This window comes from Carlito syrichta, unplaced genomic scaffold (genome assembly GCF_000164805.1).
Source record: "Carlito syrichta isolate Samal-C Ts95f unplaced genomic scaffold, Tarsius_syrichta-2.0.1 Scaffold100616, whole genome shotgun sequence".
NCBI lineage: Eukaryota > Metazoa > Chordata > Mammalia > Primates > Tarsiidae > Carlito > Carlito syrichta.
Window position 1 is genome coordinate 371,785 of NW_007044712.1, and position 18,725 is coordinate 390,509.

General features: G+C 38.2%; 1 protein-coding gene and 1 pseudogene across 1 annotated transcript in view; one reads left to right on the forward strand and one right to left on the reverse strand.

Annotated features, from left to right (window-relative positions):
* SLC9A9 (solute carrier family 9 member A9) overlaps positions 1-18,725 on the forward strand; it is a 621,198-nt gene that overhangs the window by 221,670 nt on the left and 380,803 nt on the right. The window lies entirely within an intron of this gene.
* On the reverse strand, positions 11,812-12,490 carry LOC103266523 (annotated as a pseudogene).

Genomic DNA, 18,725 nt, shown 5'->3' on the forward strand with positions numbered 1-18,725 from the left:
CTAAATAAAGTGCACATGAAGCAGAGTGAGGAACAGGGTGCTGATATAATAAACACTTAGAAATTACTGACCCAAGGCCCCTACTATCCATGCTGATATGATCAATTCATTTTCTTTCCATAGTCAAGCTACTTAGGAAGCTGAATCGTAATCAGTATCCACTTTATTAATTCACCACAGGAAATTACTGTCATCAGGATTTCAAGTACCCCAAAGATCATATGATAAAAGCAGCCTTTCCTGTAGGCAGACCTGCTTAGAAAATCAAATCATATCCAGACGGTTGTGTGGTGAGCCAGGGGAAACAGATGAAGGGAAGACTGACGTGGTGGATGTTTATCTGCATCCTTCACGCTAAAGGGGTTGTTTTTCCAACGGGTCTTGAAATTTTAAAGTGCTTAGCAACCACCCCTTAAGTCCATACCAACATTTAGGATAATTAAAAATGACTCAATTTTGGTAAGATGACTAGATCTGACTCTCTCTCCAGTATACAAAGCTGGAAGGGTGACTTGCAGTGTTTGATTCTGTGATTTTTCCATGAATATCTGGTGGAGAAATTGATAGTGATTCCCTCTCTGTTGTGAGCAGTGGTATACATGCACTAGATGGTGCTAGTGACAGATGGTAGTTCACAACTACATACTGGGGCCATCTATGGCAGGAACCAATCATGACTTTGGCCTAATATGAAGTTAGATTTCCAAAGGTTGCCATACCAGCTTTTAATAGCAATGTGATCTAAAACACTACATGCTAAGCTTTTTGGAAGGAGATCATACACTTCTTTTAGAGTTGAAGAAAGTTCTTTCCCCTGGGAGTGGGAGGGTACATCTCAACAAAAAGACACAACTCTACAGATAGCTTCAAGAGCTCTGGATTAAGACTTTTTCATCCTAAGGCATATTTTCTTTCCAATACACTTAAGTCTGTCTTCTCATTCTGAACAACCAAGAAAATATCTTTTATTTCAGGTAATCAATTCTGAATTCTGTTCTAAGAAAAAACTTTGCAGAGAACAAGAGACCAAATCAATATGCAATCATAATTTTGGTCTAAATTAAAAGCTCTCTCTTGGCCTGGAGAATATAATCTGTTCATATTACTTGGACTTTGTAATGAATTTACATGGCAGGCTTATTGCAGGTTTTATGTGGGCTCTGCCTTACTGGGGCATGTAATGCTTAGGGAATCTGATTAAAACTTAGGGCAAGAGCAGCTGTTCAGCAACAGAGGGTGAACTCAGGGCCCATTTTTCTGAACCTTACTGCAGGGCTTCACACCCTCGCCAGCTATTAGATGATAAATGAACCGTCTTTGAATGCCCAGCTCCTGTTTTAATAGCTTTAAAATATCGGTTGTTTATGGGAAAGAAGTTGGGAGCTCTTATCAATTTTCCTGTCCCCGGGGTCCTCAAATGCGTCATTTTTGTCATTGCCAGAATGGCAGGCAGTGTTGAAGGGGAAAAGGGAGAAATTCTTTCATCATTTAGGTGTTTTTCATGGGTTAACAGCAAGTTTCTCATTTCAAAAGATAGTGGAGTGCCCAGTAAATTGTTATATGAAATGAAACGCATAAAATCCAGACAACCCTTTGCTGGCATGATCATGCAGTATCAGAATCATAATGTAGTTTCTTTCATCTGATTATTCCATAGGTGATTAATTCAAATTGGATATATGAAAATCAAATTCTGAAGTCTGTGCCAAATGGCTTATTTCCAGAATGGCAGTTAAATGGTCAAATTTGATCTAATACCATTAATGTGAGTAAGCCATATTTTGGGCCATTAATTTAAATCTTCACCCTAATATGTTTGGAGTTTTATCCTTTTTCATCTTTATTCCATCTTCGCTGCCTCTTTGCTTTTATGGAGCTCTGAATATCTTCCAAATGGATTCAATTCTCACTTATGGGACAGTTGACTATTTAGATTTTTAGATAACGTCTCATAGCTGTCCACTTTTAGTTTTCCATTAGTAAGTTTAAAAGAAAAATTATGAAAAGTAAAAATATACAGATATACATACATGCATTCAACTTTCTTTGTATTAGTAATTCTGATAAAAACTTTGGAGGAAAAGCTTTAATCTTAGAACACACCTCAGAGGTAGATAGTGTGTGTTTCACTGCTCCATGGAGAAGGAAAATCTGTCCTGGGCATCTGGATGCTACTCTGTCATTACTAACTTTAGGCCAATGAAGAAGTCAGTCAACTTCTTCAGGTTGGCTTTTTCATTTCATCAAGATGGCAGTTTTTGAATACATTATCTATTCTCTCCTTAAAAAATACAAGTCTCTCTTGGGATTTGAGACATGAGTTATGCTGAAGCTATAGGTTATGAAGCAGATAAGATAAACTTTATGAGGAAATGAGACTGTAGAAAAACATGTATGAATGCTTACTAAGATGAATCTAAAAGGCCATTATAGTCACACATTAGTGATGAATTGAAATTCAAAATATAAAATCATAGATATTTAAAATAGAAAAATAAAAATAAAATACTTAATAAATGAGCTGATATAATTGTCTTCCTAGAAAACACAAGAGACGCAAATGGCAAAATATTTGAGAACACAGAAATCTGACTGGACAGATGATTGACACACAAAAATCAATAGCTTTCTTTCCCTGACTTCAACAACAATTAATGATAAAATGTAATGGGAAAATTATTTTGTTTACAATAGCATTTTAAAATCTAAATAATATACAGTATATCGGAGAAGAAAAAACTTGAGTAAAGGACCAAAAAGACAATCTCAAGAAATAAGGAGAACCTATGTTAAACTGGGAAGATTCACTATTGCAAAGTAGCCAACTCCCCTAAATAAACTATATCTTCAGTGGAACCTCACTTCTAAAATTCCCACAGATTTTTAAGGCGATTCTACAGTTCATATGGAGCTTCTGCTTAAGATAGCAGAATAAAATATTTTTACTCTACTAGACTCCCTCAAAACAAACGAAAGCTAAGAGCACTAAAAAATTGAGAGAAAAATGTCATAGCCCTTGAAACAGGGAAGTAATCACACCCTCCAAATGATAAACTATAAAATATTTAAGTTATGAGTGTCACTACTGAATGATGTGAAATCTTAAACAAGAGATGGTAAGAAGCTGAGCCAAGTCAGTTTCTCTCAAACCTGGCATCACATCACATGACTGAAAAAAACAGCCAATATTCTGTTTAGAGCGCAGTTAAGATAGAGAAATAAGTTAAGTCAAGGGAGAAATGGGGGAAACAGTCTGACTATTCAAAATGGCAGCCAAATAGAAATCAGGCTGACACAACCCAGTTTTCTAAACGGGGTAACTGCTAGGGGGGATATTTGCATGAAAAGGTCAGGACAGCAATTTCCACTTTAAAACATAATTCATCTCACTTTATGGAGCTCTTCTTTATGCCACCCCAATTTGAATGCCATGAACCACGAAAAGATGTATTTCAATAGAAAGGAAATAACAGCTTTGGCGACAGATGCTTGAGACAACCTGTGGCAGTTTTGAAACACGGCCCCCGATTCGTTGACACTCCTCCCATCAGAAGTGGGTCTGTCCTTCCACCTCCTTGAATGTATAGAATATAGAGAATGGGATGCTGTGCCAGTTTCCAGGCCCAGATCTTTAAAAACCAGCAGCTTCTACTTCCTATCCCTTGGAAAACTTACTCTTGGAACCCAGCCACCTGGCTGTGAGGAAGCCAAGTCGCTCTGTGGAGAGTTCCACCTGGAGAGGGAGCGACAGCCAGGAGGACTTGCCAGACATGTGGGCGATCCATCTTTGAAGTGGATCCTGCAACCCCACTCGAGCTGCCCCAGCTATACCACGTGGAGCAGAAAGGAACTGGATCCGCTGAACCCTGCCCAATTTGCAGAAATGTGAACAAAATAACTGATTGTTATTTTAAGCTGCTGGGTTGTAGGGTGGTTTGCCATGCAACAATAGATAACCAGAACAAAACCCAAATTAAAACTCCAGTCAGCCTCAGCTTACTCCACCCTATTTCATTTCTTTCCCTCTACTATTCTTTAATAAATAGCCAATCCTTAAAAAAGATGAGTAATAATCAAAAAGGAGAAAGTGGCACATGTTCATGAAAACTGAAAAGTACATTTTTTTTAATAGTGGAGGAAATTAAAGCCAAAGAAGAGCCCACAATTTCCAACCAAATTTATCAATGTATTACAGAAAATTTTAGACAAAAGGTCTTTATTATCGTGAAGGACTTACAGACAATATAGTTCTCTCTCTCTCTCTCTCTCTCTCTCTCCCCCTCTGTGTGTGTGTGTGTGTGTGTGTGTCTCTGTCTCTTTCTCTCTTTGTCAAATTTTCTCAAAATTTCATAGAAGAGATGAGAATTAATTAGCGTGATTAAAATTATGCTGACAATGCTCAAGAGAAAAGCTGGAGAGATAAATAAAATCACAAAAGAGACAAAAGGCATTCTAGAGGCAGTAAAAATAAAATGAACATCTCTAAAAACATTGTTAGGAACATAGAAGATATACTTGAGGAAGTAACACAAAACCGAGTAGAAAAAGCACAAAGATATAATAATGACTATAGAAAATATGATAGAAATGAATGACGTTTGAATGGTTGTGAAGAAGAAAATACTTGGAAAATATCTTAGAACTTAGTAAAACAATTTTCTCCTGAAATCAACAGAAAGACTTAAAGACCTATTGGATTCCAGGAAAATTTTACTTGGAATTATCAGCATAATGAGCTAATCTGGTATAGTTATTGAATTTCAAACTTAAGGAAAGAATTATTAGGGCACCTAGGCAGAAAATTCAAGTCACTTACAAGAGCAGAAATAATCAGTTTGGCCTTCAGCTTGACCACAGTGACATTCAATTTCAAAAGATGGAAAAGCAGCACATTCTCACTTCTGAAGGAAAGATTGTGAAACCCAAGCCATTGTTCTTGCAATAGAAAAGCAACACGTTTTGTGTTTTAAAAAATAGTGTGGGGGCAATCGGCTAATCCTTTGGGAGAAAACCTAATTCACATAATTCCTGAAAAGGAATCTAGAAGTGTTATAGAGCTAAATGCTAAAAAAAACTATAAAAACATCAGGAGGCTTTTTAAGATTTTGGAATGTGAAGGGTCTTCCTAAATAAGATTTAAAATCTAAAAACAATAAAGAAAAAGATTAGGCAATTTAAGTACACACAAATTTTAGAAGACAAATAATAGACTAGAAGAAATAGTTGCAATATCCTTCACAGTCTTAATATCTTTTTTAAAAAATGCTTTTGAGTGGGGGGTCTCACTCTGACACCCAGCCTAGAGTGCAGTGACATGATCATGGCTCACTGTAGTCTCGAACTCTTGGACTCAAGCGATCCTCCTGCCTCAGCCTCCCAAGAAGGTGGGACTACAGGCACGTGCTACCAAGTCCAACTAAAAATTTTATTTTATATTTTTTTATTGTTGAGATAACGTCTCACTATTTTGCCCAAGCTGGTCTCGAACTCCTGGGCTCAAGTAATCCTCCCAACTCAGCCTCCCAAAGTGCTGAGATTACAGATTTGAGCCACCACATCCCATCTCTTAATATCTTAAATACATAATGACTACCTACAAATCAATGTGAAAAAGATAATACAATTAAAAATATCAACAAGTAAATTTACCCATCTCCCTTTGCATATGTCTGTGTACGTATATGTATAGCTATTGATGTTTAGTACTGATAAGAATACTCTCTATCAATACAATATCAGCCAAAATTTTCAATATACCCCACAAAGTTACTTATAGTAATCTACCTCAACAAATATTTGCTTACATCAACAAAGCTACATACATTTTATCATCATAAGAAAAACAAAAAAATATAAATAGTCAAGATGTCTATTGATGAGAAAGGGATTAAATATATTGTGTTACATACAAACTGTGGAAAACTTTGGAGTCTTTTAAAAGTGCATGACATGGAAAAAGCTCTAAGACCTTTTAATTTATAAAATAAAGTTTTTGAAAATGCGTGGTGTGTAATATAATAGCACTTATACAAAAGATTATCATCTGTATAGAAATGCATACAAATATAAGGAAATGGCTTTTTACTCTACATGTTTTTGCATTGTCTTCATTTTTAAGGCAGAAAGTATATTACTGCATTACTTCTATGATAAAAATAATTTCAGCAATAAATACATTTTTAATGATAATAAAAATATCTCCCCTGCTCACCTAATAGAAGTATTAAGTTGTGTTTACTGCTGTATCCAGATCACCTCCAACTGGCATAATAGTTGGCCCTTTATTATTAGTGAACCTCTATCTATTAATGAATGAATGAATCAGTACATGGTGAGGATCCAAAGGGAGATGTTTGTAAAAGTCTTATATAAGCACAAAGTATTTCTGTGACACCAAAACCTGACTTTAAATGATGAGAGTAAAACCTAGGAATGCATATGTCTCTGATGCCAAAACAATTGATTGAAAACTTTGGCCAAACAACCAGTTAGTTGTTTAACTGATTAGTTTGGTGACTTGGAACAGAACAAGCCTAACTAGACCTAACAGAGTCCTGAGACCCCGCTCGGAATTGTGTCCAGGTTTATGGAATAACTACTTCAGTTTCCTAAACCATGGGAACATCTTGTGCATTCAACCAAATATGAGACAGATCACTCAATATGTGGACTTACAAAAACATAAATGAAAATTTTCTTTAGCTTCAAACCAAACCCCAATTTTCCATTTAGAATACATATTTTTTTAAGTTACAAATTCCTAACCATGTAATAATGTTAACATGATATTAGATTTATGTACCATGAACTTGTCTCAGGAAGATAAATTTACATAAAATCAAATTTTATTGCCAGGTTGGAAGACCTAAGTACTTTGGGGGCTAGTCAGGTAATGTACATGAGTGATGGTCCAGGACACAAGACAAGTGGTGGGGTCAAGGCCCAAGTGGTGGGGTCAAGGCCCAAGTGGTGGGGTCAAGTGGACGGTACCTGCCCTCCAAAAGTGCTTTGGACTCGATTTTAATTTTAAACAGTGTGATGGCGCAGCATAATTGAATGTGGCCAGTTCGTGACCCCTAGGTTTAATTGCCATAAATCTTCCACTTCCATTAGAATCATTTCATTGCGATCTCTGTCTCATGCCACTCTCATTTCCACCTATACTCTTTTGTGCCTGCTGTTTTATCAGCCAGAAATTCCCTCCATTTCCTGTCTCCAAATGGCAATCATTTTTGCAAAGCTGAGATCACATCCTATCTCCCTGGCAAACATTCACAAGAATTTTCTAGCTACAGATTCCCTTCTCTGAACCCTCAAAAAAGCTTTATTTGAAACCATAGACTCTTAAAGTGAGACAGGAAGTTAAAGATCGATAATCCAGTCATGGGTAGAACTGATTTTCGGTATGATCAGCATGAGACCACTCAGCTCAAGTTTGGCAATCTCAAGGGAAAAGCAGGACACTTAGAGGAGCAGCAGGTTCTTCCTTCCATCATCTCTTACCTGCCTCCCTACATCTTCAAGCCATTGGTTCTGAGCCAACTTCTGGGAATCACAGAGTAACTAGCAGCCAATATTTTGTTGGGTCTGCCCCATGTTGACTGGCAAAATGTGTTTTTAGAAAAATTTGGAAGTGCCCAAATTTTAAAAATCAAGAGAATTTACATAAAAACACAGATTTTTGAAAAAACTGGAAGATGTAGTGATATTGGGACAGCATAGATCCGTCTCCCCTGACAATAATTTGCTGGCATAAGAAACAGCTGTTCCTTTTTCTAACCTAGGCACAACACCTCCCAGCTGAGCCCAGGCACCATTTGTCATGGATTATTGAGTTTACACAGTGGTTTTTTTATGGAAGGGTTAAGAAAAAAGGCAACATTTCTTATACTCATGCCTCTATCAAAGGAAGAAATGTAAAAGAGCAAGGTTGTTCTCACTCACATTGCCTGCCCAAATCCTGTAGAAATTTGAATTTGCCACCCTTAGTATTGAAGAAGAGCATCCTTTCCTTGATATGAAAGCTGCTTAAGTATTAAAAAAGTAAAAATATCAAAAAGAATGAAATGTTTTCTCCTCTGCAAATCCCTACTATAAGACATAGTTCTGATTCCCTTCATCATCCTGGTTGCTCTCTTGTAAACGAGTTTGCTTCTATGTTTTCAAAAGTACATGAGAATTTTTGACCCAAATGCGGGATTATTTTTAATCCTTACTAAATTTTGTTTGGATTTATTCAAAGCACTTGGCCTCTCATCAGAAACTTGTGAACTAATTTGGAGAATTTAGAGTTAGATGTAGGCAAAATTAAGTAATTGGATATTGATTTATTTAGCAATAAAATTCAATATTTCTAGTAGCTTGGCATAAAGTGCTATTGGAAGACTTATTCTGTTTAATATTTTTATTAGTAACTGGGATCATGGGACAGGCTTGTCATATTTGCAATTGATGTGAATCTGAGAGATATAGCAAATATACTAAATATAATATCGAGTCCCCCAAAATAACAACAAACTGAAGAAATAGACTACCACATGTATTTAAGGTTAGTTTGATATAGCTAGTCTCTGAATGATTAATTAGCATATCATCATCATCCTATCAGATTTTGTTTTAGGCTATTAATTGATAAACAATCTTAGGGAGGGGCATTTCCAAAGAAATATACTTTAAGCAAAGTCTATAATATTCAGAAGACATTGAAATGTGAATTCATTTTTAAAATTTCTTCAAATGAGCACATTTTAAAAATGAACTGTAACAGAATTCCATTTTTCCCCTTAAATTTTCACATAGTGAACTCAATTCAGGTCTTGAGAGCTAAACTCTGATCATTTTCCCCATGAACTGCATTGTCTTTAATGAAGTAGATATTATCTAAAAAATCTCAACAATAAAAGTCAAGGCAGAAAGAATCTACCTTAGCTTCTGTGATAAAATAAATGACTTTGTGCTCTTATCCACAAGAATCACTTCTTCACTCAAAATAAACCAACATGTTCAGAGCAAAAAGACAACTCACTAAAGTGTACAGCATTTGTGGTTATCCTGGAACTTCCTAGAAGGAGGCTGCATTGCTAGAAGTTCTCCATGTTTTCATTTCTTTCACATATCTAGAGCATCTCTGCTATTCCTGGCATACAATGAATCAGACATGTGGTTGCTTTCTGTTGTTTTTCTAGGTTTTGCCCTTTTTTTCTCCCACTTGAATTGATTGGTTTAAGGAGTTATGTAAATACATCTGAACTCTCTTTAGATTTCTGTTCACTTCATTTCTCACTGAGTTTGAGACATTTCTGTGATAAGTAATCCAAAGACAATAATTGTAAAGGATAACAAAAGGTTATCTCTCATTTCTTTCTTTCTTTTTTTTTTTCTACTTTCTTTCTTTTTTTTCCCCCTCCTGGCCAAGTTGAGGGCAAATTGTTGCTGAATTCAACAAAAAACATACATTTTGATTTTTTTTCCCCTAAGCCTCATATTAACAGCTAAGGAAATAAAAACGGCATAGTTGGATTATCTTTCATCCCTTGCTGAAAATGATTTATCTGTAACTGTATCTTGACATCCTCAATTGGTCCTTCAGACTTACAGTTCCATGGAGATGGGAAGTGCTTCTGTTCTGTTCACCATTGAATCCCCAGTGCCAGATGACTGACTTATAATAGACTCAATAAACACTTGTTGAGCGAATGAATGCCTCAGAATCTTTGAACATCCTATTCTTTTTAGCTGTCATTCTCTACCCCTATCTTTACCTACGGCAATATACCGCCATCCCACCCCTTTTTTTACCTGGATGACTCTTTTTCATCTGTCCAATTTCAATTTAAATGGAGTGTTTGGAGGTGAGCTTTGCCTGACTATCCTATCCAGTAGGTCTCTCCCTTGTCCCCATAACATACCACAAACATACACACACTATTTTTTATACTGGTAGGGTTGCCAGATTTAGCAAATAAAAATGTAGAATGCCCAGTTAAATTTGAATTTTATATCAAAAGTATATAATATTTTACTATATACAAATTTAATGCTGTCAACCCTAAATACTGTGCCCTGATCACAGCACTTATCACAATTTGTAGTTATGTATTTATTTGTTTACTCATTTATTACCTATTATCTCAAATGTATTTTAAACTCCAAGGGGGCAGGGACAATATCTGCTTTCCTCACATATCCTCATCATTCAGGACAGTTCCTTGCACTAGTAGATGTTCAATACATAGTTGTTGAGTGAGTAGTTTAGGGATCAGATGAGCTGTCAAGCTTAATGGTTATCCATTAATTGATTGATAATCTGATGTTGGACAGAACATTTATTTCTGCAGTGCTCCCCCCTGTGGTAACTGATTGAAGTTAGTTACTTTTACAACATGTTACTTTATTTCTTGATATCATCTCAAAGGTGACTACTGTACATGCAGTGTTCCAGAAGAAAACAGAAGGATGCATATGAGTTTACTCAAAAATGATTTTAATTAGACACCGATAGTGAATCTCCTCTGCTGATGGTATCTGGGTCTATTTTAATCTTTTTGGCAAAATAAAAATATTTAACCAAGTTACATTAATTTTTTTTTTGCACAAGAGATTTTGAATGCATTAATCTTGGAGAAAATAAAACAATTTTGACTGTAACATTTCATACACATATTTAAATGCATTCTCTGGGCCTGATTCATGGCATCTGTAAAATGAGAGAGTTGACTAAATGCCTCCTAATTTTACATAATGTAACTCACATACCACCAAAGTATACTTCATAAAATTATTTCACAGTTCAGAAAATGATTGCTCTAACAGAAATAATCAATTTAAATGACTCAAATATGTCTCCATCGTCCATATTACTAACATTAAGTATTATACAGTGAGTCATTATAGTATAGACAGTCTCTTACGTATGATGATTTGACTTAATGATTTTTTGACTTTACAGTGGTACAAAAGCAGTATTCATTCTGCAGAAACCATACTTCAAGTACCCATGCAACCATTCTGTCTTTCACTTTCCATACGGTATTCAACAAATTATATGAGACATTCAACACTTTATTATAAAATAGGCTTTGTGTTTGATGATTTTGACCAAGTGTAGGTGACTATAAGTGTCCTAAGTATGTGTAAGGTAGGCTGGGCCAAGCTATGATGTTTGCTAGGTTAGATATATTAAATGCATTTTTGACTTAATGACATTTCCAACTTCAGATAGGTTTATTGAGACATAACTTCATCATAAGTGGAAGAGTATCCACACTCTCTCTATGCTTTTATCCTTTGGTTTCTCCATCCTCCATCAGATTTCCCTTAGGAAAATAGCTTCTGGCCCCTGGTTGCTCACATTTTTAAACAAAACCATGTGCCTTCTAAGAGGTTATAGTGAGAAAGCCCTGTTTTCCTAAAGATATTTAGATGGGATTGGCATATATTTGGGGGAGGCCCCTGGATAAGATACAGAATATGTTAAATTAGATAAATTAAATACATCAAATACAGACACAGTAAATAAATAATGGTCTGCCCTCCTGGTAGCTCACAATTTAATTGGAGAAGCAAATGTCATCTCCACCCAAGCTTGTCTATTACCAGCTTCTGGCTAATTTGATTTTTCTTTTTGTATTTTATGAATTATTTTTCTTGGTCTCATTCACAGATGGAATTTTTCACTGGTAACTCCTCTGAACTAAATCTATTCATAGGGCGTTCAGAGAAGTGCAAATGAATTTCACACCACGGAGTAGGAAATGGCAACAACAATTAAAAGGAGTGGGAGTAATCTGGGGACCAGTCAATAGAATTGATTCAGTTCTCCATTGGGGCTGGGTTTTGCAAAGGGGGGTTCACTATAACCTGTATAACACAGTCCTTTGGGTCTTCAGCTCTTCCAATTTCATTTTGTCAGTGCGGGGTCTGCCAGAAGAGAACCACCACTGACAACCCAGTTCCTCTCCTGCTGCATGTAACCACCTCTGTGTATAGAATACTGTGTCTGAGCTTCACACCACAAGTTTGAGGGCTTTGCCTGTGGAAAGGCGCAAATGGAGCTGACATTCCTTTTTAGAATTGGAGGGTGGCTCAGGGATATTCAGAGTCTCTATGCTGCTGACTTGTGGTGCTGAGCAATAGACTGGAGGCTCATACCTGTTCTCCAGTTCATCATTCCCCTCTGTAAGTGCACCATGTGGCAAGGTTATGTTTGCATCATTGAGGATTGCTTGTGCCAGTTCACAATCATTTCTCTCAAAACCACCCGTAGCAGCCTTCAAGGCATCCCAAATCTCTTTACAGACTTCAAAAGCTGGTTCAGTATTCCAAAATATGTCCTTCTTGCTGCCCAGTTGTCCATCTGTCATTTTGGTTCATCGGTCATTTCTTTTTTTTTTTTCAAATGCTGGTTACTACCTAGAGCAAATCCAGTGCCCTCCGAGTTCTCATTGAGGCTGTCTATGGAGTCGGGTTGGGTGCCCACACATCTGCCCATGGGGGCCCCCGGTGCCTTGTCCACCACTTCCAGGTGCTTGTCCGAGTCTGCCACCACAGAGCTCCCTATGGGTACAATAACAATACTCTACTCACCCACTGCGGCCCAGCCCCCTGCTGATTTTTTAATCTTAATATTTATTGAGTATTTACTATGTGTTACATGCCGATAAGTGATTTGCATAAACCATCTCATTCAGTCCTCCCAACAACTATGCTACACTTTGTATCCACACTTAATAATGAGAAAACTGAGGCTCGGGTAGGCTAAGCTGCTTGCCCCAATCCCATCAGCTAGAAAGTGGCAGAACTTAGGATGGATCAGATGTATGATACATTTCAAAGTGAGATGAATGGAACAAATGTCAAAAGAAAGAGATCAAAGATAGTCTATAAGAATAGGACACTCCCTGCAATGAGCCAAAGGACCATGGCTTGATTCCCAGAGACAGGGGCTACCAGGGGAAGAGGGATTCTCTCAGCCTTTCACTACTGGTTCATGGCTAAGACACAGCTGTGATAAGGGGTTCAGTGGGAGGGTTTGGGGGGCACCCAAAGACAATTTGAGCTGAAGTTCCACCTCTGCCTCTTCCTAATGCTCCTGGACAAGTTCCATAACCTATCTGACCTTCAGCAAAATACAAGCGCAACCTTTGTAAAAATTTACTAAGATGGTCTCTTTGTCATTTATTTGAGTTGGAGTCTCACTCCATCGCCCAGGCTGGGGTGCAGTGGCATGCTCACAGTCATCATAATAGCTGGGTACAGGCATGTGCCACCATACCCGCTAATTTTTTGATTTATTGTAGAGATGAGGTCTTGCCCAGGCTGGTCTCGAACCTGTGGACTCAGACAATTCCTTCACCTCGGTCTCACAAAATGCTGGGATTACAGGCTTGAGTCACCACACCCGGCCGAAAATTGTATTTATTATTTGGCCTTTTCTGTTGGTGGGGCCAGAGTTGCTGAGATGCTGGGAGAAAAAAGACCATGCTTAGAAGCGCTTCAACTCTGTTTTTCTTCAAACTGCTAGCCACGCAGGTGGCCCTCTGGAGTCAGCTGGGGGTCGTGGAGATTAAGGAGGACTAGTTGATCCTCTTACCCAAAGCTATTGTCCTGGTAAGATGAGGATTTATGTGCCTTTCCTCAGGATTGACACAGCATGACACCATGGAATGAATTTTTATTTAGGGCAGTGCAAAAACATTGTACACATGCATTATACTAAATAAAAGCTTCTGTAAAGATTTTAATATTTGACTGCTATGCATGGAAAATGTGTGTGCATTATGTATAAAATGTAAATTTTTGCAAATTTGAAAATCCTGTTTTCATCAGACAAGCATAATGGTTCTGCTTTGCTCTGAGTAATCCTCCTTTCTAAATATTAGTTACTGTTTGGAAATGCCTTTTCTTTCTTTTTTCCCACATACACAAATAAAATTACTCTGCTTAGAGCACTTATTACCAGTTCTCTAAAAAACTGAGCACTGTCTGGGATTTTGCTTCAAAAACGATGTACTCTTTAGAGTGACAGCATTTTCTAGTTAGCCTCGTTGCTTTCCCTCGTCTTTCAGTTACTTTTTGTGAACATTCTTCAACATCTCTCTATAATATCAAACAAATACGGGGTTTAGAAAATTCCCTCAGCAACTCCTCTGAATGAGTTAGATAGAAGTTTGTGAGTTGCTAAAGAAACATTCTTTTTCTTCTGTAAGATTCTCAGCATTGTTGTGATGAGCTTGACTGAGGATGCTATTCCAGTTTTCAAAATACAGCATATGGTAGTTTCACAGTCCCTTTGATGTGATGCTTCATGGAAACTGCCATTTCTTCTCCCCTCAGAGAAATGGCCTAAACCCTCTGTGTCTTTCATTCTCCATTTGGAGAACACTAGCCCAGAATACATAGGAAATTCTATCTACTTGCTTTTTTTCTTCTTCAAATAAATAGTTGTTTTGAGATTACCTCTGTATTCACAAGGGAAAGTGGCATTTCAATTTTGTAAGGTGATACTTCTCACTGTTAGATGAGAACATTTGAAGGCTCATGAGGGTCTTTCCACCAGGCAAGAAATGACTGCCCTGTGGTGCTTCTGAGGAGGCTGAGAAGAATGGTGATTCTCTTGTTAGAGTGCCAGCTTGCTCCTAAGGCACCATGTCTCTTGCCATCAGAAATCACCATTGGTTTTAAAGACAGAATTAAGAAAGAGGCACGTGAATTCTGCACTATCTTTGAGCCACTGGGGGTATCTATAGTCTTCTATAGATCTGGGATGCACATTGGACCCTGGGGTTCCTGACAAAGCCCTTTCTCCCTTCAGCCTCCCTGATATTCTACCCCTATTATGGAAGGCCATGGCCACTGCACCAGATACTTTTTTTTTTTTTTTTTTGAGTTGGAGTCTCACTCTGTCACCCAGACTGGAGTGCAGTGGCCGCTCCCGGCCACCGCAGCCTCTACCTGCTGGGCTCCGGCGATCCTGCCGCCTCAGCCTTCCAAGTAGCTGGAACTACAGATGCGCGCTACCACGCCCGGCTAATTTTTTGATTTTTTGTAGAGATGAGGTCTCGCTGCCCAGGCGGGTCTCGAACCCGCGGGCTCAGGCAATCCGCTCACCTCAGCCTCCCAAAGGCAAGGGATTACAGGCTGAGCCACCGAGCCCAGCTTCAGATACTTTTTTTTTTAATAGTCTCTTCCAAAGTGCTTCTCTATCCTATCCCACTTCTGTCATCCTCAAAGCTCCTGATGTATAAAACTCCCTAACACAAGCTTAGTCAGTCAGTCAGACAAAGTAGCCCTATGCCTTACTGACTTTAGTTCTCTGCTAAGAATTCTATAAGGGGACTCAGGAAATGGTAGATGTTAATGCTTTTCCTCCCACTAGTCCTGCATTCTGAGAAATCCTAGGAATGCATCTCAGTTCCAACTGTGTTTTTGGTTGCCATTTGCAAATATTCCTAGGATCCATATCCTCTTTACCTTCCCTCTGATACTACTTTAAGGGCTTCTTCAATCCTTTCCCAGAATTCTTTAAAAGCCTCTTAACTAGTCTCACCGCCTCCAGTCTCTCTGTCCTCTAGTCTGTTCTCAAAGTTACTATCAGTCTCGTTCCCTAAAAGACCAGTCTTGTCAGGTCAGAGGGCTGTTTCAAACTCTTCAGTGGCTCCCCGGCATCTCAGGATCAAGTCCAAATTCCTTAACAAAGAATTCCTAGCCAGTCAGTGAATCACCGCTACCTTTATCTCCAACCTCTTCAAAAATTGTAAACTTAGATTCCTGCAGGGCTAAGGCAGATAGATAAGTGAAGTGGGCTGGGAGAGAGTGGGAGGACAGTGGGAAAATGGAGAACTCGTGCCGGATTTGAAGGCTGTTGCTACTCAACTCTCTAACTTTTGCAAAGCAGAAAACTGATAGAGCTGATAGGTCAAGAGAAGCTAAGAGTCTGGATTTTTTAAATGTGAAATCTCTTCATTTAAAAATGTTGAGCATATTTCATATTTTATTTTAAACAAGTAGATAAAAGGACAAGGAACAGGCCAAAAAAAACACATGGCAACCAGATGAAGCCCATGGGTCAACAGCATGTAATCTGCCCCCACTTCTATCTATTCTAATGCAGGGCTTAGCTAATAACTTCCTGTAGATGGCTAGATAGTAAATATTGTAGGCTTTATGGGTCGTAGGATCTCAGAGGCGATTACTTGTCTCCTTGTTGTACAAAATCAGTCATACCCACCATGTAAAGAAATAAGCATGGCTGTGTTCCAATAAAACTTTATTTACAAAAGCAGGGAGTAGAGTAAATTAGGTTACTGTTGCCTTTGTTTCCTGACTCCTGTGTAATCAAACTAAGCTATTTGATACTTCTCTAGAGAGTTCATGTTGATGGTAGACTCTGTCCCTTTACCTGAAATAACTTTTCCTCCTTCATTCACCTGGCTCATTCCTAGGCATCCATCAAGACTGAATTAAAAAATACCTGATTTAGAAACCATGTCTGACTCTTTCTAAAGCCCAGCTAGGTTAGGGGGTCTCTGGGCTCCCATTTCACTTGAGCAGTCTTATCACATTATACTTTCTCTGTTGTTTCATTTCTGTCTCTCTGACCAAACTATGATCATCTCTCAGACACACACTTATCTAATATCTAATTTATTAAGCAAAAATGAGTAATTGATATACAAGTAAAATTTAGACATCTAATTTAGCAATGTCAAACAAAGAGATTTCATTTCTTTATCCATATTTATGAGAGACTTCTTAGGTGTCACTAAATGTCCTTGGGAAAAGACAGAAGGAATTGTCAGTCTCCTGGTCCAGGAGTTAGGAATAAGTGAGGTCTATGCTGGGCTTTGCCAGTAACCAGCACTTGACTGGGTCAACTTTGTCACCTTCCGGTCCCCCATTATTTATACCCATAAGTCAGCTCTAAGTGACGATTCCTAAATATTTCTTCCATCCCTAAAACTTTCCGGGAAATTTTCTCAATATTTTTAAGCAGCATAGAGTGCTATAGTTTAACCCTTCCTACTGCCACAATCCAGTGAAAAACTCAGAAATTATTGAGAAACATACAGAACTATTTGCCTCTTTACTTTGTGTCCCCAGATTATTTAATTTGGGATTTTGTGGAGGTAATTTTTTTTTGGTGTTTTGGGATTTTTTTAAAAATAGTTTTCCTTTCTCTTCCTTCAATTTCAGTTCTGTTTCTTCACTTCTAGAAGTTTTCCAATTCTCTAATTTTCTCTTTGTAGAGTTTTGCATTATAAAACCAGGTTACCAGACTTCTTGAAGCTTCTTAGAATTCGTTGATGATAGAGGTGAATGAAAGCAGTGTACTATACTGAAAATAACACAAAATTTAAAGTTAGTCAGATGAAGACTGAATTCTTCCTTCCGTCATTTACACTGTGCAGTCTTAGGGAAGGTACCTAATCTGTCAGAGCACCTGCTTCTGTTTGTTTGCTTGTTTGTTTTCCATCTATAAAATGGGTATACATATACACACCTCATGCTATCGTTGTGAAAGTCAGTGATGATAAATTTGTGTATAGCAACTAATTACAATGTATAATAAACATTCAACAAATGATGCCTGCTGGAATTATCTTACTGTTATTACTGGCTCTGAGTTAATTGTTCAGGGCTCTTAGGTGGTCCTAGTTAACCAGCCTTGTGGGGAAGGGGAGCTTTGCCTTTTATCTGAATCCAAGGATGAGTCTTAGATACAGTCTGATGTTCAAGCAGTTTGTTCTGCTGATACTCTTACAAGATCGACAGCAGGAGCAGATGGTGTGAGGCATTGGCCAGACAGTCAGGGGTCAGATGCTGCCTCAGACGCTGCCTCATTGGGAGGGTCTCCGTCTGGAGACCATTCTCAGAGTTTGGGGGATTCTTCTACCTTTCTTCTACCTGCATTCAGTCTGGGTTGGTCACCCGATGTTTTATTCATCAAGAAAGTTGAATCTATCTTTAGAAGGCTAAGTTTTGTTTTATGGTTCGTGAAAGTTGCATCTGAGTCAATAATAATGTGGCATCTGCCTTCTTGTAGTATGCCTGGTGGTGTCTGTTCATGCCTGAGATGTGGCCAATGGTAATCGTCATTGTAAACCTGGGTCTGCTTGGTACAGTAACAAGACTCTGAGGTGAGTCTGGGGACTTGGGTGTATGGTTCATGCGTTGCTTCCAGCAGCCCCCAGCAGCCCTCATGGCAAGTGGCATGAAGAAACCATGCAGTCTCCCTCATAAACCCCAGCATCCATACTGTCTTATTCCTGGGAGCCTGTCCCCTTTACTGGAGGACTGGGGCAGTCTGAAGGACCACACAAGAGCTCCAAACATGACAGTTATCTCCTATAATAATTTTTATACATAGACTTAAGCTTTTATAACCTTTTAACTTCAAATTTCTGAACTCATGGCTATCTTTTGAAAAGCTGAGTCAGATAGTATCTGAGGGAACACCAAGTACCCCACCTGACACTTAAAAGGGTACCATAAATGTGGAATCTGAGTTGATAGTTCTACTGCCCATCATGGGAGTGAAAAGCCTCTGATGTCCTAACTGTGGTTTATATCTTTCTCATACTAATAAAGAGAATTTTTTTAAAACCCAACCTTAAATCATCCTGGATCCCTATTGAATACCATGTGAGCAAAGACATGATCCAATTATAGGACATTCAGAGAGCAATTTCTCCTCTTTTTATTAGGCAATCGGTAAGATGTACTCT